This window comes from Pristiophorus japonicus, unplaced genomic scaffold, assembly GCF_044704955.1.
Source record: "Pristiophorus japonicus isolate sPriJap1 unplaced genomic scaffold, sPriJap1.hap1 HAP1_SCAFFOLD_312, whole genome shotgun sequence".
In the NCBI taxonomy this organism is placed as follows: domain Eukaryota; kingdom Metazoa; phylum Chordata; class Chondrichthyes; family Pristiophoridae; genus Pristiophorus; species Pristiophorus japonicus.
Window position 1 is genome coordinate 269492 of NW_027252911.1, and position 24534 is coordinate 294025.

General features: G+C 42.8%; 3 non-coding genes across 3 annotated transcripts; all 3 read right to left on the minus strand.

Moving 5' to 3' along the window:
* Window positions 1–2069: 2069 nt before the first annotated feature.
* Window positions 2070–2157, minus strand: trnap-ugg (transfer RNA proline (anticodon UGG)). The gene is given in 2 exon segments: window positions 2070–2105; window positions 2122–2157. It is a non-coding gene; the product is annotated as a tRNA-Pro (tRNA).
* A 3041-nt stretch (window positions 2158–5198) lies between these two features.
* Window positions 5199–5286, minus strand: trnap-ugg (transfer RNA proline (anticodon UGG)). Its single transcript is given in 2 exon segments — window positions 5199–5234; window positions 5251–5286. It is a non-coding gene; the product is annotated as a tRNA-Pro (tRNA).
* A 3041-nt stretch (window positions 5287–8327) lies between these two features.
* trnap-ugg (transfer RNA proline (anticodon UGG)) lies at window positions 8328–8415 on the minus strand. Its single transcript is given in 2 exon segments — window positions 8328–8363; window positions 8380–8415. It is a non-coding gene; the product is annotated as a tRNA-Pro (tRNA).
* Window positions 8416–24534: the final 16119 nt, after the last annotated feature.

Below are 24534 nucleotides of genomic sequence, written 5' to 3' on the forward strand. Positions count from 1 at the left end.
GGACAGGAAGCACATCCCTCTTACACAGCTGTAGAATTGCCCTTCACGGACAGCAGTTCCCTTTCAGAAGAATAAATTGGAATTTCTATCATTCCTGAATGCAATTGTGTTGTGCGTGAATGAGCGCGGTTCTCATGAGCACGCGGGACTGGGACGGTTGTTGAAGCCACAGGTGATAGACAAGCAGGAAAGAGGGAGGGAAATAAAACCAACCCAGACAAAAAGACAGTTTAAATCATATATATATTTATCATAATAAGAAAATAAATAAATTTACAATTTTATTGCAAAAAATTGAATTTGATTTGATTGAAATAAATAAATAATTGTTTCTTAATCTATATATTTTTGATTGAACGAAGTCTGTGCGACTGCATGAAATACACTGGAAATCAGCGTGTGCAGTCAGTAAATTCCCAAACACAGTAAGCCCATGGTGTAAGACAAGCCACGAAGGAAGATGTGGGAAACAAAGGCCATCTTTTAAAGTCGCGAGTGCTTTTCTGCACGATCAGACAGAAGCTGCGTGTGCTGTGAAAGAGGTCAAATGTAATAGAGCCAATGCAGGCAGAACAGAAAAGCACATTTATTGTGAAAGTTAAAAAGTCGGGAATGTATGTAAATATATGCATATATAAATATTGATACAGAAATTTATATAAACAAAGTCAGTCAGTCAGTCATGTCTTGTCTTGTCTTGATTTGATTTGTATTTGAAAATAAGGGGGAAGGAGCTCATCATGTCACACAGCCCATCCGCAAGCTCTCGCTAAAATCGCTATGTTTCTAACTTATATAATTTGCCTTCTTTCACATGTGGAATAGCAAAATCCCACAGCAGACTCTTCTCCTGTCAGTCAGTCCCTGAATGCGTGTTGAATCAAATCAGTGTGGCTTCAAGTTGCATGTAATGCATTTTTCCTCACATGACATGAAATGCACAGTAAGATCGCGCAGAACGTTTCCGCGCACTCTCTCACTTACACAAACACACCAACAAACTAAAAATTCTGCACTCTCCAAAGGCAGTTTTTGAAATTTGAAATTTGAAATCCGGGACAGACAGCACATTCCTTTTAAACAGATAGATAATGATCCGATACTGATAGCACACCATTTTGGAGAGACAGAGAATGACCCCGGGCAGACCAGCACATCACCTTAAAAGGGATACAGAAACACAATGAACAAAAACAAAGCATTCTGTAAAACTCAGCAGGCCGTGAACATTCTGTGGATGAATTTCCCGGGCTCACGTTCAGTCAGATGATCATTCCGATATTTTAAGAAAAATGTAAAGTTTACAGATTTTTCCTGGAAAATAGCGCCTGGAAAAATAGGCAGCGAGGAAGGACAAAAGGGAATGCCTGTGATACAGTGGAGCGTAGGAGTGATTGAATAATAAATGGCACAATGCAAAAAGGCAAAGTGAGTGGTAAGCGGGCAATAAAGTAACAAAGGATGGACCAGAGGAGGTGTTCGTGTGAACAGCAGAACCATTAGCAGACAATGGGAGCGGTGCTTATGATCCGATACGTTGAACCGAATGTTGAGGCCAGAACACTATAACCTGCCTGGAATCTAGGGTTTGAACGCCTTTTAATTAGACCAGGCAGCTTGGCCACCCCGGATCGATTTCCTGCACGGTTTAAATTCGGCAGCCAAGGGACTAAATCCAAAGCCAGCTTCTCACATCTTTTCAGCGCGAGAGAAACAGGACGCACTCATATTCAGGGCAGAGTCTGTTTCACGTTGAATTTGAGATTGACGTTGAATGTATGCTTATCCCGATGGAGGTGAGCTCATGCGTGCAGAAAGGAAGATACACTGATCAAGTATTTGCCGGAATCAAAACGGGGTTTATGTTGTCCAATGAGACGCAGAGCCGAGCACATCTGAGAAACATGAACTTTACTCAGTTCGGTGAGTTTCACTTTGCTCCTGGGAATCTCCAGGATTTTTGTACGCTGTGTGAACAACGGAGTGCAATCACACGTTTTAATTTGAAACATGTCAGTTTTCTCACATGTCGACCGGCTGAGAAGTCGTTTTTTGACAAAAGGTTGGCAGGGCTCGTCCGGGATTTGAACCCGGGACCTCTCGCATTTCAATTATTATAATCCCAAAGCGAGAATCATACCCCTAGACCAACGAGCCGCCGAAAGTGAGGAGCGTAGCTCTCAGTTTCTGATGTTAGTTTGCTATTCGGCCCATCGTGCCTGTGCTGACTCTCAGAGACCGATTTCATGAGTCCCCCTCTCCATCGTTCTGCTAATGTTTTCCCTTTGATGAAGTGATTATTTTTTGTGACATTACTTCATCAACGAGCTGCATCCTTTTCAGTAAAAGGTGAATTTGGCAATGAGGATAAATGTGATTGAATAAAAAAACTAGGGGAAAATGTTAAACACAATAACGACGAAGCTGGGGGCATACTGGATCAGCAGTCCATTGCTTCAACCTGTCAGTCACCTTGTCTCCTATTGACTGCAAAGTCAGACATCCATCCCCTACTTTTTGCATTCAAACAGAAATAATATGCACGAAAATCTACTTCACCACTTGTTTTGCCCGTGCAACCAGATCGACAGTGATGAAAATGTGCCATTAGCTTCTTAAAGCACACAGCCTTCCTTTACTTCAGGTGAGTGACTGTCCGAGATGGTTGGTTTTGAGGCAGAATCAAAACAAAGAATATAAAATTTCACAAAGCGCGATAGCTGACCACTGCCGGACTCGAACCTGCAATCATCTGATAAGATCACAGTTACAATCGAAATCAGACACCTTATCCTTTAGGCCACGCGGCCGCTACCGTCGGTGCATAATTTGTTGTTTTTTATATTGAGAGCAAATTTGGGACAAGGGTTACATCAAGGAGTGGATATCGGAAAACATGAGCATATTTTGAGTAATGAACAGATGCGCTGCGATATGGATGTACACGGACACAGGCAAAGTCAATGTATCTTGAAACACAACAGTTTAACAATTCGGTTATCACAGCTGATAATCACACTCCTTTTTAAATGTACAGGATGATCCGGATAATGAGAAAATACGTTTTAAAGGGGCAATTGATGAACCGGAACTGACAACCATCCCGTTGAAACAGACACCGAATGATCCTGGACAGGAAGCACATCCCTCTTACACAGCTGTAGAATTGCCCTTCACGGACAGCAGTTCCCTTTCAGAATAATAAATTGGAATTTCTATCATTCCTGAATGCAATTGTGTTGTGCGTGAATGAGCGCGGTTCTCATGAGCACGCGGGACTGGGACGGTTGTTGAAGCCACATTTAATAGACAAGCAGGAAAGAGGGAGGGAAATAAAACCAACCCAGACAAAAAGACAATTTAAAACATATATATATTTATCATAATAAGAAAATAAATACATTTACAATTTTATTGCAAAAAATTGAATTTGATTTGATTGAAATAAATAAATAATTGTTTCTTAATCTATATATTTTTGATTGAACGAAGTCTGTGCGACTGCATGAAATGCACTGGAAATCAGGGTGTGCAGTCAGTAAATTCCCAAACACAGTAAGCCCATGGTGTAAGACAAGCCACGAGGGAAGATGTGGGCAACAAACGCCATCTTTTAAAGTCGCGAGTGCTTTTCTGCAGGATCAGACAGAAGCTGCGTGTGCTGTGAAAGAGGTCAAATGTAATAGAGCCAATGCAGGCAGAACAGAAAAGCACATTTATTGTGAAAGTTAAAAAGTAGGGAATGTATGTAAATATATGCATATATAAATATTGATACAGAAATTTATATAAACAAAGTCAGTCAGTCAGTCATGTCTTGTCTTGTCTTGATTTGATTTGTATTTGAAAATAAGGGGGAAGGAGCTCATCATGTCACACAGCCCATCCGCAAGCTCTCGCTAAAATCGCTATGTTTCTAACTTATATAATTTGCCTTCTTTCACATGTGGAATAGCAAAATCCCACAGCAGACTCTTCTCCTGTCAGTCAGTCCCTGAATGCGTGTTGAATCAAATCAGTGTGGCTTCAAGTTGCATGTAATGCATTTTTCCTCCCATGACATGAAATGCACAGTAAGATCGCGCAGAACGTTTCCACGCACTCTCTCACTTACACTAACACACCAACAAACTAAAAATTCTGCACTCTCCAAAGGCAGATTTTGAAATTTGAAATTTGAAATCCGAGACAGACAGCACATTCCTTTTAAACAGATAGATAATGATCCGATACTGATAGCACACCATTTTGGAGAGACAGAGAATGACCCCGGGCAGACCAGCACATCACCTTAAAAGGGATACAGGAACACAATGAACAAAAACAAAGCATTCTGTAAAACTCAGCAGGCCGTGAACATTCTGTGGATGAATTTCCCGGGCTCACGTTCAGTCAGATGATCATTCCGATATTTTAAGAAAAATGTAAAGTTTACAGATTTTTCCTGGAAAATAGCGCCTGGAAAAATAGGCAGCGAGGAAGGACAAAAGGGAATGCCTGTGATACAGTGGAGCGTAGGAGTGATTGAATAATAAATGGCACAATGCAAAAAGGCAAAGTGAGTGGTAAGCGGCAATAAAGTAACAAAGGATGGACCAGAGGAGGTGTTAGTGTGAACAGCAGAACCATTAGCAGACAATAGGAGCGGTGCTTATGATCCGATACGTTGAACCGAATGTTGAGGCCAGAACACTATAACCTGCCTGGAATCTAGGGTTTGAACGCCTTTTAATTAGACCAGGCAGCTTGGCCACCCCGGATCGATTTCCTGCACGGTTTAAATTCGGCAGCCAAGGGACTAAATCCAAAGCCAGCTTCTCACATCTTTTCAGCGCGAGAGAAACAGGACGCACTCATATTCAGGGCAGAGTCTGTTTCACGTTGAATTTGAGATTGACGTTGAATGTATGCTTATCCCTATGGAGGTGAGCTCATGCGTGCAGAAAGGAAGATACACTGATCAAGTATTTGCCGGAATCAAAACGGGGTTTATGTTGTCCAATGAGACGCAGAGCCGAGCACATCTGAGAAACATGAACTTTACTCAGTTCGGTGAGTTTCACTTTGCTCCTGGGAATCTCCAGGATTTTTGTACGCTGTGTGAACAACGGAGTGCAATCACACGTTTTAATTTGAAACATGTCAGTTTTCTCACATGTCGACCGGCTGAGAAGTCGTTTTTTGACAAAAGGTTGGCAGGGCTCGTCCGGGATTTGAACCCGGGACCTCTCGCATTTCAATTATTATAATCCCAAAGCGAGAATCATACCCCTAGACCAACGAGCCGCCGACAGTGAGGAGCGTAGCTCTCAGTTTCTGATGTTAGTTTGCTATTCGGCCCATCGTGCCTGTGCTGACTCTCAGAGACCGATTTCATGAGTCCCCCTCTCCATCGTTCTGCTAATGTTTTCCCTTTGATGAAGTGATTATTTTTTGTGACATTACTTCATCAACGAGCTGCATCCTTTTCAGTAAAAGGTGAATTTGGCAATGAGGATAAATGTGATTGAATAAAAAAACTAGGGGAAAATGTTTAACACAATAACGACGAAGCTGGGGGCATACTGGATCAGCAGTCCATTGCTTCAACCTGTCAGTCACCTTGTCTCCTATTGACTGCAAAGTCAGACATCCATCCCCTACTTTTTGCATTCAAACAGAAATAATATGCACGAAAATCTACTTCACCACTTGTTTTGCCCGTGCAACCAGATCGACAGTGATGAAAATGTGCCATTAGCTTCTTAAAGCACACAGCCTTCCTTTACTTCAGGTGAGTGACTGTCCGAGATGGTTGGTTTTGAGGCAGAATCAAAACAAAGAATATAAAATTTCACAAAGCGCGATAGCTGACCACTGCCGGACTCGAACCTGCAATCATCTGATAAGATCACAGTTACAATCGAAATCAGACACCTTATCCTTTAGGCCACGCGGCCGCTACCGTCGGTGCATAATTTGTTGTTTTTTATATTGAGAGCAAATTTGGGACAAGGGTTACATCAAGGAGTGGATATCGGAAAACATGTGCATATTTTGAGTAATGAACAGATGCGCTGCGATATGGATGTACACGGACACAGGCAAAGTCAATGTATCTTGAAACACAACAGTTTAACAATTCGGTTATCACAGCTGATAATCACACTCCTTTTTAAATGTACAGGATGATCCGGATAATGAGAAAATACGTTTTAAAGGGGCAATTGATGAACCGGAACTGACAACCATCCCGTTGAAACAGACACCGAATGATCCTGGACAGGAAGCACATCCCTCTTACACAGCTGTAGAATTGCCCTTCACGGACAGCAGTTCCCTTTCAGAATAATAAATTGGAATTTCTATCATTCCTGAATGCAATTGTGTTGTGCGTGAATGAGCGCGGTTCTCATGAGCACGCGGGACTGGGACGTTTGTTGAAGCCACAGGTGATAGACAAGCAGGAAAGAGGGAGGGAAATAAAACCAACCCAGACAAAAAGACAATTTAAAACATATATATATTTATCATAATAAGAAAATAAATACATTTACAATTTTATTGCAAAAAATTGAATTTGATTTGATTGAAATAAATAAATAATTGTTTCTTAATCTACATATTTTTGATTGAACGAAGTCTGTGCGACTGCATGAAATGCACTGGAAATCAGGGTGTGCAGTCAGTAAATTCCCAAACACAGTAAGCCCATGGTGTAAGACAAGCCACGAGGGAAGATGTGGGCAACAAACGCCATCTTTTAAAGTCGCGAGTGCTTTTCTGCAGGATCAGACAGAAGCTGCGTGTGCTGTGAAAGAGGTCAAATGTAATAGAGCCAATGCAGGCAGAACAGAAAAGCACATTTATTGTGAAAGTTAAAAAGTAGGGAATGTATGTAAATATATGCATATATAAATATTGATACAGAAATTTATATAAACAAAGTCAGTCAGTCAGTCATGTCTTGTCTTGTCTTGATTTGATTTGTATTTGAAAATAAGGGGGAAGGAGCTCATCATGTCACACAGCCCATCCGCAAGCTCTCGCTAAAATCGCTATGTTTCTAACTTATATAATTTGCCTTCTTTCACATGTGGAATAGCAAAATCCCACAGCAGACTCTTCTCCTGTCAGTCAGTCCCTGAATGCGTGTTGAATCAAATCAGTGTGGCTTCAAGTTGCATGTAATGCATTTTTCCTCCCATGACATGAAATGCACAGTAAGATCGCGCAGAACGTTTCCACGCACTCTCTCACTTACACAAACACACCAACAAACTAAAAATTCTGCACTCTCCAAAGGCAGATTTTGAAATTTGAAATTTGAAATCCGAGACAGACAGCACATTCCTTTTAAACAGATAGATAATGATCCGATACTGATAGCACACCATTTTGGAGAGACAGAGAATGACCCCGGGCAGACCAGCACATCACCTTAAAAGGGATACAGGAACACAATGAACAAAAACAAAGCATTCTGTAAAACTCAGCAGGCCGTGAACATTCTGTGGATGAATTTCCCGGGCTCACGTTCAGTCAGATGATCATTCCGATATTTTAAGAAAAATGTAAAGTTTACAGATTTTTCCTGGAAAATATCGCCTGGAAAAATAGGCAGCGAGGAAGGACAAAAGGGAATGCCTGTGATACAGTGGAGCGTAGGAGTGATTGAATAATAAATGGCACAATGCAAAAAGGCAAAGTGAGTGGTAAGCGGCAATAAAGTAACAAAGGATGGACCAGAGGAGGTGTTAGTGTGAACAGCAGAACCATTAGCAGACAATAGGAGCGGTGCTTATGATCCGATACGTTGAACCGAATGTTGAGGCCAGAACACTATAACCTGCCTGGAATGTAGGGTTTGAACGCCTTTTAATTAGACCAGGCAGCTTGGCCACCCCGGATCGATTTCCTGCACGGTTTAAATTCGGCAGCCAAGGGACTAAATCCAAAGCCAGCTTCTCACATCTTTTCAGCGCGAGAGAAACAGGACGCACTCATATTCAGGGCAGAGTCTGTTTCACGTTGAATTTGAGATTGACGTTGAATGTATGCTTATCCCTATGGAGGTGAGCTCATGCGTGCAGAAAGGAAGATACACTGATCAAGTATTTGCCGGAATCAAAACGGGGTTTATGTTGTCCAATGAGACGCAGAGCCGAGCACATCTGAGAAACATGAACTTTACTCAGTTCGGTGAGTTTCACTTTGCTCCTGGGAATCTCCAGGATTTTTGGACGCTGTGTGAACAACGGAGTGCAATCACACGTTTTAATTTGAAACAAGTCAGTTTTCTCACATGTCGACCGGCTGAGAAGTCGTTTTTTGACAAAAGGTTGGCAGGGCTCGTCCGGGATTTGAACCCGTGACCTCTCGCATTTCAATTATTATAATCCCAAAGCGAGAATCATACCCCTAGACCAACGAGCCGCCGACAGTGAGGAACGTAGCTCTCAGTTTCTGACGTTAGTTTGCTATTCGGCCCATCGTGCCTGTGCTGACTCTCAGAGACCGATTTCATGAGTCCCCCTCTCCATCGTCCTGCTAATGTTTTCCCTTTGATGAAGTGATTATTTTTTGTGACATTACTTCACCAACGAGCTGCATCCTTTTCAGTAAAAGGTGAATTTGGCAATGAGGATAAATGTGATTGAATAAAAAAACTAGGGGAAAATGTTTAACACAATAACGACGAATCTGGGGCATACTGGATCAGCAGTCCATTGCTTCAACCTGTCAGTCACCTTGTCTCCTATTGACTGCAAAGTCAGACATCCATCCCCTACTTTTTGCATTCAAACAGAAATAATATGCACGAAAATCTACTTCACCACTTGTTTTGCCCGTGCAACCAGATCGACAGTGATGAAAATGTGCCATTAGCTTCTTAAAGCACACAGCCTTCCTTTACTTCAGGTGAGTGACTGTCCGAGATGGTTGGTTTTGAGGCAGAATCAAAACAAAGAATATAAAATTTCACAAAGCGCGATAGCTGACCACTGCCGGACTCGAACCTGCAATCATCTGATAAGATCACAGTTACAATCGAAATCAGACACCTTATCCTTTAGGCCACGCGGCCGCTACCGTCGGTGCATAATTTGTTGTTTTTTATATTGAGAGCAAATTTGGGACAAGGGTTACATCAAGGAGTGGATATCGGAAAACATGAGCATATTTTGAGTAATGAAGAGATGCGCTGCGATATGGATGTGCACGGACACAGGCAACGTCAATGTACCTTGAAACACAACAGTTTAACAATTCGGTTATCACAGCTGATAATCACACTCCTTTTTAAATGTACAGGATGATCCGGATAATGAGAAAATACGTTTTAAAGGGGCAATTGATGAACCGGAACTGACAACCATCCCGTTGACACAGACACCGAATGATCCTGGACAGGAAGCACATCCCTCTTACACAGCTGTAGAATGGCCCTTCACGAACAGCAGTTCCATTTCAGAAGAATAAAGTGGGATTTCTATCATTCCTGAATGCAATTGTGCTGTGCGTGATTGAGCGCGGGTCTCAGGACCAAGCAGGACTGGGACGGTTGTTGAAGCCACTGGTGATAGACAGGCAGGAAGGAGGGAGGATAGTAAACTGTTGCTCAACAGCTTCGTTGGTTTGGCATTGCCTTCTCGTCATCTATGCAAAAGTTCGAGCGACCGAATGGAGTTCGACATTTCGTGTAAAACAGGCACAAGAAGCTGAATGGCTTCCTCCTGCCCTTTGCAATTGGTTTGAGGGGTTAATGGACACAATGGCCTCCACCTGTCCGTGTGTAACGATTGCTTGCATCTGCTATTGTGCAAAATACTCAGATGATAATTGGGAAGGACTGCAGCCACTTGTGCAACAGAAAGCGCAGGTACCGCAGCTAGCCTTCTTTGAAGTATTGTTTTGCTGCACAATTCACTATGCAGCCCAAGCCCAAATACTGACTTTGGTGTGAGTGGAACCCACAAATGTTTAATATGCTATGGATTAGAAGTGCCAACGTGCTATCCAGTGCACCACCGAGCCGCCAAATGTTGCATCAATCCAAAATTAAAATAGATGCATAATCTGAGCTAAAAACAGAAAAATCTGCATATACTCAGCAGACGAGGCAAAAACCTGCGAAGAGAGAAACAGAGTGAACTTGTTGGGTCGCAACTGGATCAATCTCTGCCGTCCAAAACGGATGCTCTTTCAGACCCGAATCATCATGTTACTGTTTGAAAGTGATGTTTTGTCATTGACTGATGGAACTTTTCAGCTTGGAATAAGGCCACTTCGCCCCACTGTGTCCGCAATGTCCGACAAATACCTATCCAACCTGAACCCACTTTCCAGCTCTTCTTGTTCCCATGTAACAAACTATGGTTTCATTTTATTCATTCAAGCATGTGGACATCGCTAGCAAGGATTTAATGGCCTTCTCCTGTTCTTGTGTAACAGACTGGAGGGGCTCAATTGCCTTCTACTATTTCTGAGCAACAGGTTCGTTGGTTTGGCATTGCCTTCTCCTCATCCATGCAACAGGTTCGCGCGACCGAATTTGTTGCAGTCATCCTCAGTATTGAATATCCAACTAATTTGGCGTCATCCGCAAATTGAGAAATTATGTTTTTGATTCCTAGGTCTAAATCTTAAATATAAATTGTAAACAACAGTGGTCCCAGCACAGATCCTTCTGGAACAGCACTAGCCACCATCTGCCACTATGAAAGCTAACTTTTACCCCTACACTCTGCTTTCTGTCTTGAAGCCAGCTAGCTATGCATTTATCTAGTTGTCTCCTGATTCAACATTCTCTGACCTGACTTGCGGTTCTTTTTTTTCCTGTTTAACAATCTAGCAATCCTAGTATTTCTTTTATATATTCTAGCATGTGGATAATGCTAGCAAGGGCAACCATTTTTGCCTTTCCCTAATTGCCCTTGTGAAGGTAAAGGTTAGCCATCTTATGCAACTGAGTTTCTTGCTAGGCCATTTCAGAGGGCAGTTCAGAGTCAACCATGTTGCTCGGGATCTGGAGCCCCATTTAGGCCCAGACCAGTAAGGACTGCAGATTTCCTTCACTAAAGGAGACCATCGAACGAGATGGGTGTGTTGCATCAATGGTCAACATTACTAATACTTTTAAAATTCCTGATGTATTTAATTTAATTTAAATTGCTCTATTCTCGCGGTGGGCTATGATTTTCTCGCACTGGATTACTAGTCCAGTGCCATAACCATTATTCTATTATGATTGGCCTCCGCCTGTGTAATGTGCTAGAGGGGCTGAATGACTCCTCCTGTTCCTGTGCAACAGGTTGAGGGATGGAATGTCATCCTCCGAGTCCTATGTAACAGGTTCGAGGGGTTGTTTAGTCTCAACCTGTTCCTGTATAACAGGTCGGTTGGTCTGAAATGCCTCGTCCTAATCCTATGCAACGTGTTCTATTAAGGGGAGAGCAGAGTGGGGTTCGGGATGTGGGGCCGCGCGGAGAGGGGGCGGAGTTCGTGTTGCAGAGAAATCTAGAATGCTAAAGAGAAATGAAAAGGAAACAATGCCGGAAAGTGATTGTTGTATTGTAACCACATTATGTCAAGAAGGGACAGAGCATAGAAACAACAGGGGGCACTAACAAAAAGGATCCTGGTAAGAAAAAAAGCGATAAGATAAATAGGGCTATAGTACAAAATAATGTTACGATTTAAAGTGACAAATCTAAAAGCATTGTATCTGAATGAACGAAGCATCTGTAATAAGGTAGAAGAATTGACAGCTCAAATAGATGTAAACGGATACAATATCGTTGCAATTACAGAGATATGGTTGCACGGTGACCAGGGTTGGGAACTGAATATCAAACAATATCCGGTATTTCGGAAGGACAGGCAGAAAGGAAGAGCGGGTTGTGTGGCATTGTTAGTAAAGGATGAAATCAGCGCAAGAATGAGAAAGTTTAACAGCACGGAAAGTCAAGATGTAGATTCAGTCTGGGTGGCACGAAGGACAACGAAGGGGCAGAAAAGATTGGTGTGAGTTGTCTATAGGCCTCCAAACAGTTGTGGTAGTGTAGAGGATAACATTAACAGGAAATTGGAGCTGCATGTAACAAGGGTACTACCATCATCGAAGGTGACTTTAAACTGCATATAAATTAAAGTAATAATAATATGGCCGATTGATTCCTGGCATGTGTATGAGATGTTTTTTTAGCCCAGTATTTTCGGAGCCTATTAGGGAACAGAATATCCTATATTGGGTATTATGTAATGAGAAGTGGTTATTTAGCAATCTTTTTGACCGGGGTCCTTTCGGGAAGAGTGGCAATAATATGATTGAATTCTTTATTAAGATGGAAAGTGAAGTATTCCAATCCGAACCTATGGTCCTAAATCCAAGCAAAGGAAACGATGAATGTATGGGGAATGAATTGGCCGTGCTAGATTGGGAAGAATCAATAAACGTCATGTTGGTGGATGGGCAACAGCTAACATTTCTGGAACGAATGCATGAAGTGCGACAGTTATACTTTCCTTTCTGGTGTAAAAACACAAAAATGATACTGACCCAACCATGGCTAACAAAATAAATTAAGGATAGTATTAAATTCAAAGAAGAGTTATACAAAGTTGCCAGAAAAAGTAGCAAGCCTGAGGATGGTGGACAATTTAGAATTCAGTAAAAATGTGCCAAGAGATTGATTAAGAGGCGAGACATAGAGTATGAGAGTGAACTTGCAAGGAACATAAACACCAACTGTAGTAGATTCTACAAGTTCATAAAAAGGAAAAGATTAGTGAAGGCAAACGTAGGTCCTTTACAGACAGACACGGGAGAATGTATAATATGGAACAAGGAAATGGCAGGACAATTAAATAAATACTTCGTTTCTGTCTTCAAGGACGAGGACACAAGTAACATTCCAGAAATGCTTGCGAACCAAAGGTCTACTGCGCAAGAGGAATTAAAGGAAATGATTATTTGTAAGAAAATAGTGCTGAGGAAACAAATGGGACTGAAGGCCGATTAATCACCAGGGCCTGATGATCTGCATCCAAGAGTACTAAAAGAGATTGCAATGGAAAGAGTGCATGCATTGCATTGGTTGACAACTTCCAAAAATCTATAGTTTATGGAACAGTTCCTGCAGACTGGACGGTGGCAAATGTAACCTCACTGTTTAAAAATGGATGGAGAGAGAAAACAAGGAACTACAGACCGGTTAGCCTAACATCAGCTGCAGGGAAAATGCGAGAGCCTATAATAAAGGATTTTATAACGGCACACTTACATAATATCAAAGGGATTAGAGAAAGTCAACATGAATTAATGAAAAGAAAATCATGTTTGACAAACTGGCGTTTTTTGAGTAAGTAATAATAGAAAACATAAGGTAGAACCAGTGTATATAGTGTATTTGGATTTTCAGAAGGCCTCGGATAAAGTCCCACGGAAGATGTAGTGTGCAAAATAAAAGTACATCGGATTGGGGGTAATTTACTAGCATGAATTGAAAATTGTTTAATGGACAGGAAACAGGATCGATGGGCAGCGGGATCGGTGTCCTTGTAAAACTGTAATGTGAAAGCATACATGCAGGTGCAACAAGCAGTTAAGAAGGCAGATGGCATGTTGGTCTTCAGTGCAAGAAGATTTGAGTAAAGGAGCAACGATGTGTTACTAGTTGTACAGAGCCTTGGTGAGACCGCACCTGGAGTATGGCGTGCAGTTTTGGTTTCGTAAATCAAGAAAGGATATACTTACCATAGAGGGAGTGCAGCGAAGGTTCACCAGACGGATTATTGGGATGTCAGGATTGTCGTATGAGGAGAGATTGAGTCGACTCGGCCTGTATTCAGTGGAGTTTATAAGAATGAGAGAAGATCTCATTGAAACTTCTAACATTCTGAGAGGATGAATAGACTGGATGCGGGGAAGATGATTCTCCTGATGGGAAGATTTTAACAAGGAGTCACAGTCTCAGGATACGGGGTAGGTAGTTTAGAAAGGAGAAGTGGAGGTTTTTTTTCACTCAGAGAGTGGTGCAGCTGTGGAATTCTCTACTACAGAAGACTGTGAAGCCCGAGTCACTGAATATATTTAAGATGGTGATAGATTTCTAGACACAAAAGACATCCAGTGATATGGGGAAAAAGCCTGAATATGTTGTTGAGATAGAGGATTAGGAATGATCATATTGAATAGTGGTGCAGACTCGAAGGGCCGAATGGACGACTACTGCATGTTTCTATGTTTTAGGATCTAAATGGACTTTTGCTCTTCTTGTAGAGCAAGCTCAAGGAACTGATCGGCTTCTGCCTCTGCTAAGGCTCAGATTTGAGGCGTTAATGGCTTCCTCCTTTCCCTGTGCAACAGTGCGGTGCGGCTGAAAGGCCTCCTCCTAAATCTGTGTAACAGGAAAGAGTGCCTCCTCGTCATCTCTGCAGCAGGTACGAGCGGCCGAATGGCGTTCTACTATTCTTGTATAAAAAGCCCAAGTATCTGACTGACTTCCTCTTGACCCTTGCAACTGGCTCGAGGGGTTAATGGAATTCTACTGTCCTTCTGTAACAGGGTTGATGGCTTGCTACGGTTGCTGTGTAACAGACTCAGTGTGCTAAGAGAACTCAATAGAAAAGTGGGTGGGATTGGAGCCACTTGTGTTACAGGAAGTGCAGGCCCGCAGTTTACCTTCTCGGAAGTATTGATTTGCTGCAAAATGTACTGAGCGGCCGAGGAAACACCAGCTCATGACCGAAATTACGACTTAAATCCAAGCTATCCAGACGAATGCCACATCCGGCTCTTGGTCCGTAGCCTTTTAGATTACTGGAATTCAAGTGCACATTCAAGGACTTTTTAAAAGTGGTGAGGACTTCGCCATCGAAAGTCCTTTCAGGCTGTGATTTTCAGACTCTTACCACTCCCTGGGTGAAAGCATTGCACCTCAACTCCCTATAACCTCCGACCAATTACTTTAAATCTATGCCGCCTGGTTGTTGACAACTCTGCTAAGGGAAATCTATCCTTTCTATGCACTCTATCTAGGCTAGTCATAGTTTTATTCACTTCAATACGGACACCTTTTAGCCTCCTTAGTTCCAAAGAAAACAAACTCAGTCTATGCAGTATTTACTCAGAGCTAAATTCACCATCCGCCTAAATCTATCCTGTATCTTCACGAGTGCAGTCAGATCCTTCCCATAGTACCGTGAGCAGAACTGCATGTAATACTCGAGCTGTGGCCTAACTAGAGCTTTGCACATTTGAAGCATAACTTCCCCGATCTTATAATCTACGACTCATCTAATGAAGGCAACTATTCCGTGTTGAATCTTAACATAGAAATATAGCAATTAGGCGCATCATACGCCATTTGGCACTTCGAGCCTGCACCACCACTCAATAAGATCATGGCTGATCATTCCCTCAGTACCCCGTTCCTGTTTCTCTCCATACCCCTTGATCCATTTAGCCGTAAGGCCATATCTAACTACCTGTTGAATATATCCTATGAACTGGCATCAACAACCCTCTGCGCCAGGGAATTCAACAGGTTAACAACTCTCTGAGTGAAGAAATTTCTCCTCATCTTATCCTAAATGGTCTGTCCCTTATCCTAAGAATGTGTCACCTGGTTCCGGACTTTCGCAAAATAAGTAACATTCTTCCCGCATTAACCTGTCCAGTCCCGTCAGAATCTTATACGTTTCTATGAGACCCCCTCTCATCCTTCTAAACTCCAGTGTATAAAGGCCCAGTTGATCCAGTCTCTCCTCATATGTCAGTCCTGCCATCCCGGGAATCAGTCTGGTGAACCTACGCAGCGCTCCCTCAATAGCAAGAATGTCCTTCCTCGGATTAGGAGATCAAAACTGACCAGAATATTCCAGGTGAGGTCTCACCAAGGCCCTGTAGAACAGCAGTAAGACCACCGTGCTCCTATACTCAAATCCCCAAACTATGAAGGCCAACATACCATTTGCCCTGTTCACCGCCTGCTGAACCTGCATGTCAACTTTCAATGACCGATGTACCATGACACCCAGGTCGCGTTGCACCCCCACTTTTCCTAATCTGCCGCCATTCAGATAATATTCTGCCTTCGTGTTTTTGCCACCAAAGTGGATAACCTCACATTTATCAACAGTATACTGCATCTGCCATGTATTTGCCCACTCACCGAACCTGCCCAAGTCATCCTGCAGCCTCTTAGCGTCCTCCTAATGGCGCACACCGCCACACAATTTAGTTTCATCTGCTAACCTGGAGATATTACACTCAATTCCTTCATCCAAATAATTAATGTACTGTTAAGAGCTGGGATCACAGCACTGAGCCATGCGGCACTCCACTAATCACTGCCTGCAAATTCTTAAAAGGATCCGTTTATCCCGACACTCTGCTTCCTGTCTTCCAATTAGTTCTCTATCCACGTCAGTACATTACCCCCAATACCATGTGCTTATGTGGGACCTTGTCAACAGCCTTTTGAAAGTCCAAATAGACCACATCCACTGATTCTCCCTTGTCCACTCTGGTAGTTATATCGTCAAAAAGTCCAGAAGATTTGTCAAGCATGATTTTCCCTTCTTAAATCCATGCTGACTTGGACCGACCCTATCACAGCTTTCCAAATGCGCTGCTATATCATACTTAATTATTTATTCCAACATTTTCCCCACTACTGATATCAGGCTAACCATTCTATAATTACCCATTTTCTCTCTCCCTCCTTTTTAAAAATGTGATATTACATTAGCTACCCAGATCCAGAATTGATAGACTGTTGGAAAATGATCACCAATTCATCCAATATTTCTAGGGCCACTTCGTTAAGTACTATTGGATGCAGACTATCAGGCTCCGGGGATGTATCTGTCTTCAATCCCATCAATTTCTCTAAGACAATTTCCCATCTAATAAGGATATCCTTCGGTTCCTCCTTCTCACGAGACACTCGGTCCATTAATACACCCGGAAGGTTATTTGTGTCTTCCATCATGAAGACAGAACCAAAGTATTTGTTCAATTACTCGACTATTTCTTTGTTCCCCATTATAAATTCACCTGAATCCGACTGCAAGCGACCGATGTTTGTCTTCACTAATCTTTTTCACTTCACATATCGAAAGAAGCTTTTGCACTCATTTTTTATGTGTCCGGCAAGCTTCCTCTCGTACTCTATTTCCCCCCTCTTAATTAAACCCTTAATCCTGCTCTGCTGAATTGTATATTTCTCCCAGTCCTTAGGTTTGTTGCTTTTTCTGGCTAATTTATATGTCTCTTCCTTGGATTTAACACTATCCTTAACTTCCCTTGTTCGCCACGGTTGAGCCAACTGCCCCGTTTATTTTTACTCCAGACAGGAATGTAAATTGTTAAAGTTGATCCATGTGCTCTTTTAATGTTTGCCATTGCCTATCCACCGTCATCCCTTTAAGTATCATTTGCCAGTCTATTCTTGCCAATTCACGCCTCATTCCATCGTAATTACCTTTCCTTAAGTTCAGGTCCCTAGTTTCTGAATTAATTGTTTCACTCGCCATCTTAATAAAGAATTCGACCATGTTATGGTCATTCTTCCCCAAGGGGCCTCGCACAACAAGATTGCCAATTAGCCCCCTCTCATTACACATCACCCAGTCTAGGATGGCCAGCTCTCCAGTTGATCCCTCGATATATTGATCTAGAAAACCATCCCTAATACACGCCAGGAAATCGTCCACCACCGCAGTGCTACCATGTGTTCAGCCCAATCAATATGTATATTATAATCGCCCATGGTAACTGCTGTACCATTATTGCACACATCCCTTATTTCTTGTTTGATGCAGTCCCCAACCTCACTACTAGTGTTTGGAGGTCTGCACAAAACTCCCACGAGCGTTTTCTGCCATTTGGTATTCAGCAGCTCGAGCCATACCGCTTCCATATCATCCAAGCTAATGTCCTCTTTACTATTGCATTAATTTCCTCTTTAACCAACAGCGCCACCCGCCTTCTTTTTTTTCTGTCTAGCCTTCCCAAGCATCTTATCTACTGGCCCTGCTACCGTCAAGGATTCTGTGGACATGCACTCCAAGGTCATTTGCACCTCTACACTCATCAGTGGCCTAACATTTAATGTTTATTCGCTTTCCCTATAAGCACTCCCCAAATGCATTATCTCACACTTCTCCGTGTTAAATTCCATTAAACTCCTGACCAGTTCTTTGATATCTTCCTGCAATGTACAGCTTTCTTCCTCATTGTCAACCATACCTGGTTCACTAATCTTTTAGTCACCTGCGCTAACTTGTATTTAGCGGCTAGGTGTCAAATTTGTATCGCATAATACTCTTGTGAAGCACCATGGACGTTTCTCTAATTTCAAGGCGCTAATTGTATATAAGTTGTTGTTTAAAATGTGTGTTACGTAACGTTATTCACTGGAGTTCAGAAGAATGAGAGGGGACCTCATAGAAACGTTTAAAATTCTGACGGGGTTAGACAGGTTAGATGCAGGAAGAATGTTCCCAATGTTGGGGAAGTCCAGAACCAGGGGACACAGTCTAAGGATAAGGGGGAAGCCATTTAGGACCGAGATGAGGAGGAATTTCTTCACCCAGAGAGTGGTGAACCTGTGGAATTCTCGACCACAGAAAGTTGTTGAGGCCAATTCACTAAATATATTCAAAAAGGAGTTAGATGAAGTCCTTACTACTAGGGGAATCAAGGGGTATGATGAGAAAGCAGGAATGGTGTACTGAAGTTGAATGTTCAGCCATGAACTCATTGAATGGCGGTGCAGGCTAGAAGGGCCGAATGGCCTACTCCTGCACCTATTTTCTATATTTCTATGTTTCGATGTTATATAGAGTTTTCACCACAGAAAGAGACAATTGCACCTAACTGGTGTTGCTGAAGTTAATGCTCCACACTACCCGACTTCACTTGATCCTAACAGCATACTGTTCTTTTGCTTTCTCAGTCATGTGCTTAGGTACTCCCTCGAAAAAAATCTGTGCTATTCGCCTCAACTACTGCTTGTGTAGCATCTTCCACATTCTAACCACTCTTTGGTAAATAAGTTACTGTTGAATTGCCAACTGAATTTAGCGGTGACCTCCGTTCTGAAATCCTGCACTATATCAAACATTTTCTCCACATCAAGCCGATCACATACCTTCATAATGTTAAAAATATTTCTCCCTTGTTTTTCTAGAAAGAAGCTCCCCAGTCTGTTCATTTACATTTCCCGAAATGTAAATTATTTCAGTTCTGACCGAAATGTTTCCTTCTTTGCTGTGAGATTCTATGATTCTCCGATTTAATTTTCACATCGTCTCGGAGAGGCAACAGGGCAAGCATGCAGGCAGTCTCTCTGATAATTTGCACCAACCATTGGACTATTAAAACAGCGTTATCGTGTAACTGCGATGGCCGAGAGGTTAAGGCGTTGGATTTAAAAGTTTGAATCCTCCTCGCAGTGATTCAACAGGCGACTTTTTTTTTTACTCGACTCCCTGTGGATATCACTGGAATCTGACCACAATTCCCTCCACTGCCCTTTATTACACTAATAGACGTGAAGCTGTTGTTCGAACTGGAAACACTAATTATTTATGAGTATTAATTCTTGATTGTTGGTTTGTTATAAACTATCTGCAAAAATCAGTGAGAAATATACACCGCATGAAAAAATGCCTTTTAATAAAGATCCCTGCTTTGTTCGGGAGGAAATCACCTTCCGTTCATGAGTGGGAACGGGGTTTGGTTTCATAAAGTTGAACAAGATTTGACAAAATAACAGCGGCAGCATTTGACGTTGCGATTTTCTGATAACATCAGCGTTTGCATCAAAGTGAGATGCCTTATCCATTAAGCGACGTGGCCCCTGCCGTTTGCAGCAGGCTAATGATGAGAATGAAGGATTACACAGCGGAATTGCATTTTGATCAGTTCCATACTTTGCACTGCAAACAAATCAGCGGCAGCGAGCCTTTCATTGATTGAAATACGAGAAGTCACAAAGCCCCGGAGGATATGGAATTATTCATGAAATGCTGAAAACACTCCGCAGGGCTATCAGCTCTCGGCAGAACTAATGTTTTGCAGCGTTACTTCAATATACTATAGTTCCGGTGTGATTTTCGTTCCTGAATGTTTAAGTTGCTCTAAAATACTTGCAGCCTAACCGCAACTCCGAAAATATAATAGATGGCCCGTAATGAGTTCAAACCCGCGAATTTTGCGTTATTAGTACGACGCTCTCACCAACTGAGCTAACCTGCCTCAACGCTGCGTCCTTTCTTAAGTCACTTTAACATTAAAATGCTAGCATTTGTACAGCGACATTCACCTCAGCACTTCACAAGGTGGTTCTGAGCAAATTAATTACTTTTAATTCACTGTTGTAATGTAGGAGACGCAAACATGTATAGCATGGAAGGAGGCCGTTTCAGCCAATCGTGTCTGCGCAGGCCGACCAAGAGCTTTCCAGCCTAATTCTCCCTTCCCAGCTCTAAGTAGGTTACAGCACTATCAGTGGCATCCAAGTATTTTTAAAAGGTGTGAGTATTTCTGCCGCTACCGCCCATCCAGGCAATGAGTTCCCGACTACCAGGCCCCCCTGGGTAAAGATATTTACCCTCATAACTCGTCTAACACTCCCCCTAATTCATCATCATAGGCAGCCCTCGGGATCGAGGAAGACTTGCTTCCACTCTTAGCATGTGTTCTTAGGTGGCTGTACAGTCTAATACGAGAACTACAGTCTCTGTCACAGGTCGGACAGATATTCGTTGAGGGAAAGGATGGAAAGGGAGCCTGGTTTGCCGCACGCTCCTTCCGCGCTTGGTTTCTGCATGCTCTCGGCAACGATACTCGAGGAGCTCAGGACACTCCCGAATGAACTTCCTCCACTTCGCGCAGTCTATGGCCAAGGTCTTCCAGGTGTCATTGGGGATGTCATACTTTATCAGTGAGGCTTTGAGCGTGTACTTGTAACGTTTCCTCTGCCCGCCCTTGGCTCACTTGCCGTGGACGATTTCCTCGAAGAGCGCTTGCTTTTGCAATCTCGTGTCTGGCACGTGGCCTGCCCAGCGGAGCTGATCAAATGTGGTCAGTGCTTCAATGCTGGGTATGCTGTCCTGGACGAGGACGATAATGTTTGTGCGTCTGTCCTGCCAGGGAATTTGCTGGATCTTGCAGAGACATCGATAGTGGTTTTCTCCAGCGACTTGAGGTGTTTACTGTACATGGTCCAGGTCTCTGAGCCATACAGGAGGGCGGGTATTACTACAGCCTTGTAGACCATGAGTTGGTGACAGTTTTAAGGGATTGATCTTCAAACACTTTTTTCCTCAGGCGGCCGAAGGCTGCACTGGCGCACTGGAGGCGGTGTTGCCTCTCATCATCAATGCCTGCTCTTGTTGATAGGAGGCTCCCGAGAGAGGGGAAGTGGTACACCCCGCAATTACTTTAAAACCATTCCCCCTGGTTGTTGACCACTCTGTAAAGGGAAACAAGTCCTTCCTACCAACTCTATCTAGGGTCCTCATAAAGTTATGCACCTGAATATAGTCTCCCCTCAGCCTCCTCTGTTGCAAAGAAAGCAGACTCAGCATTTCCAATCTTTCCTCATCACCCAAATTCTCCAGTCCAGGCAACTATTTTTGGAAATCTCCTCAGTACCCTTTCCAGCGGATTTCCATCTTTTTTCTGAAATGTGATGACGAGAACGGCACACAGTATTCCAGCTGCCGCCTGACCAATGCTTTATAAAGTCAATTATAATGTCCTTGCTGTAACCTGCAGAGTTACGGACCGAGAGCTGGTAAGTGGGAATAGGCTGGATAACCTCTTTTTGGCTGGCGCAGATATAATGGTAAGTACTGCAGGGAATCCAATACGGCCAAGTTGATCTCCTGGACTAATTTCAATCGACAAGATGGAGAGGAAGTTACACAGATTTTTTTTCCCACATTAGCTTGCTTTTTTTTCTGTTTTTTGCTTCTCACATGATTTCACATGGCTCCAGTTATGGTGCTGTGTATAAGATTTCGGTGGAAGGGGTGTAGCAGTTGTGCGGTGCGGACTTATTAGGTTGGGCATTCTTTATCATTCCGCCATTGTTAATCATCACAGGTTCATATATAGCCTTCAATGTTGTTGATCAAAGTGCCTTGTGGCTCATTGTCAGCCGGCACGTATACGATGGGCCGAAGTGGTCTCCGTCAGCGCTGTGGATTTCTAAATGTCTATGTTCCTTCACAGATCCAAACTATTCCTTCACAGACCCAGAGAGCTGCAACACTGACTCAGACTGCTCGTTCACATTCCCAGACTCTACCTTCACAGATTCAGAATCTTCCTACACAGTCCCACACTCTACCTTCACAGATCCAAACTTGTCCTACAGCGACCTAGACAGCGATTAAACAGACGCAGGCAGCTCCCGCACAGAGGGGTACTGATCCTACACCGAGCCAGACATAACTGCACAGATGCAGACACTCCTGTGCAGATAGGCAAACCTCATACACAGCATCAAAATGCTTGTTGACAGATTCAGACAGTTCCTTTCACAGACCCAGCATCAACTACACAGGAGCAAACATATCCTCATCAGCCACAGACAACACCAAAACCTTTCCAGAGAGCTTCGACAGAGACACTGACATTTCCATCGTGAAAGCAGGCAGCTCCTGTACAGAACCAGGCAGGTGCTACACTGAAGCAGGGATCAACAGCACAGGCACAAACTTTACTACACAGGCCCATACAGCTCCTATCACAGACATAGGGACCTCCGAGACAGATTAATTCCCTTCTACATAGACATAGACAGCTTTACCCTTGCCAAGGCTTCACCAACACAGATCCAAGAGAGCTCTTACACAGAGATAATCAGTTCTTACACGGGCGCAGACTGTTCCAGCAAAGGACCAGACTGCTGCTACACCCAGCCAGACAGCTAGCTTCGGAGACCCAGACACCTCATTTGAAGATCAAGACAGTATCGGCAATGAAGCAAATACGCCAATACAGAGCAACATCTACCCAGGAAGATCAACCACAGACCGACACACTCCAACACGGACGCAGACTCTCCAACACAAACAGAGACAACTCTTGCACAGACCAATTCAGCTCCAAACCTGACACATGGAGCTGCAATACAAATCACGACGTTCCTCCGCAATCACGGACAACACTTAAACAGACACAGTCAGCTCACAATCTGACACAGGCAGCTGCAACACAGACCCAGACAGCATCTAACGAGATCCAGAAACTGAAAGTTCTTATCGTGACCCAGACACCCCTACATATACCCAGAGAGCTTGTCATTGAATCCAATGCCTAATGCTGCAGATAACGGAAATGTATAGGCTTACAAAGGAGAGCATAGACTACGCTGCCTTTCTGCCTAATCCAACCATGCCAGCTTTTATGTTCTAATCGAATCTTCTCGAGTCTTTCCTGATTTAAATCTATCAGCATAGCCGTCTATTCCTTTCTCCCTCATATGCTTGTATAGCCTCTCCTTAAACTTATCTATACTATTCGCTTGAACCACTCCTGCATTTTGAGTTCCACATTCTCATCACTCTTTCCAGAAAGAAGTTGCTTCTGAATCCCCTAACTTGTTCATTATTTCCTCTTATGAATAACCTCACGTTTCCGGTATCGTCCGTGTAAATCCTCTCTGCACCCTCCCAAGAGCCTCTATATCATCTTTATAACCAGAACTGCATGCAGTACTCTAAGTGTGGTCTAACCGAGGTTCAATACTGGTTCAGCATAACCTTCCTACTTTGCAATTCTATAACACTGGAAATAATCTCCACTCTTAGTTACCTTTATTTTGCCTTGCTAAACTCTGTCACGATTTAAGTGAGTTGTTATACTGAGAGATCCTATTGTTCCTCTTGCACCCCCGAGAGTCAGTTGCACCAAGTAATAAGTGACCTCCATATTCTTCCCACCAAAATGTAATAACTTACATTTATGTGTGTGGAACTTCATTGAAAAATATGTGCCCATTCTGCATGTTTATCAGTGTTGTCCTTAATTTGCTGCAGTCCTTCTCAGTATAAATTTCCTCCAATTTGGTATCATTAACATATTTGGAAATTCTGTTTTTAGTTCCAAATCTAAATCGTTATTATAATTTGTGAACAATAATGGTCCCAGCATTGATCCTTTTGGAAAACCACTGCCGACATTCTGCCAATGTGAATAGCTACCGTTTATGTCCAATCTCTGATTGCAGTCTTGAAGCGAGCTCGCTATCCATTCTGCTACTTATCCCCTGACCGTATTCAGTAGGCTATTATTTGGTATCAAAGCAAAGATCTTTTGAAAATCTCGATACATCACACTTATTGCCTTATCAAGGTCTACTCTCTCTATTACCTCTTCAGAAAGTATGTGAGGTTGGTCCAGCAGGACTTTCCCTGTTGAAATCAATGCTGATAATTCATTTTTATACGTTTGGTTTCTAGATGTTCTTCTATTAGGAAGGGTTCCATTATTTTCCTATCAAAGAGACAATCATACCCCTTGACCAC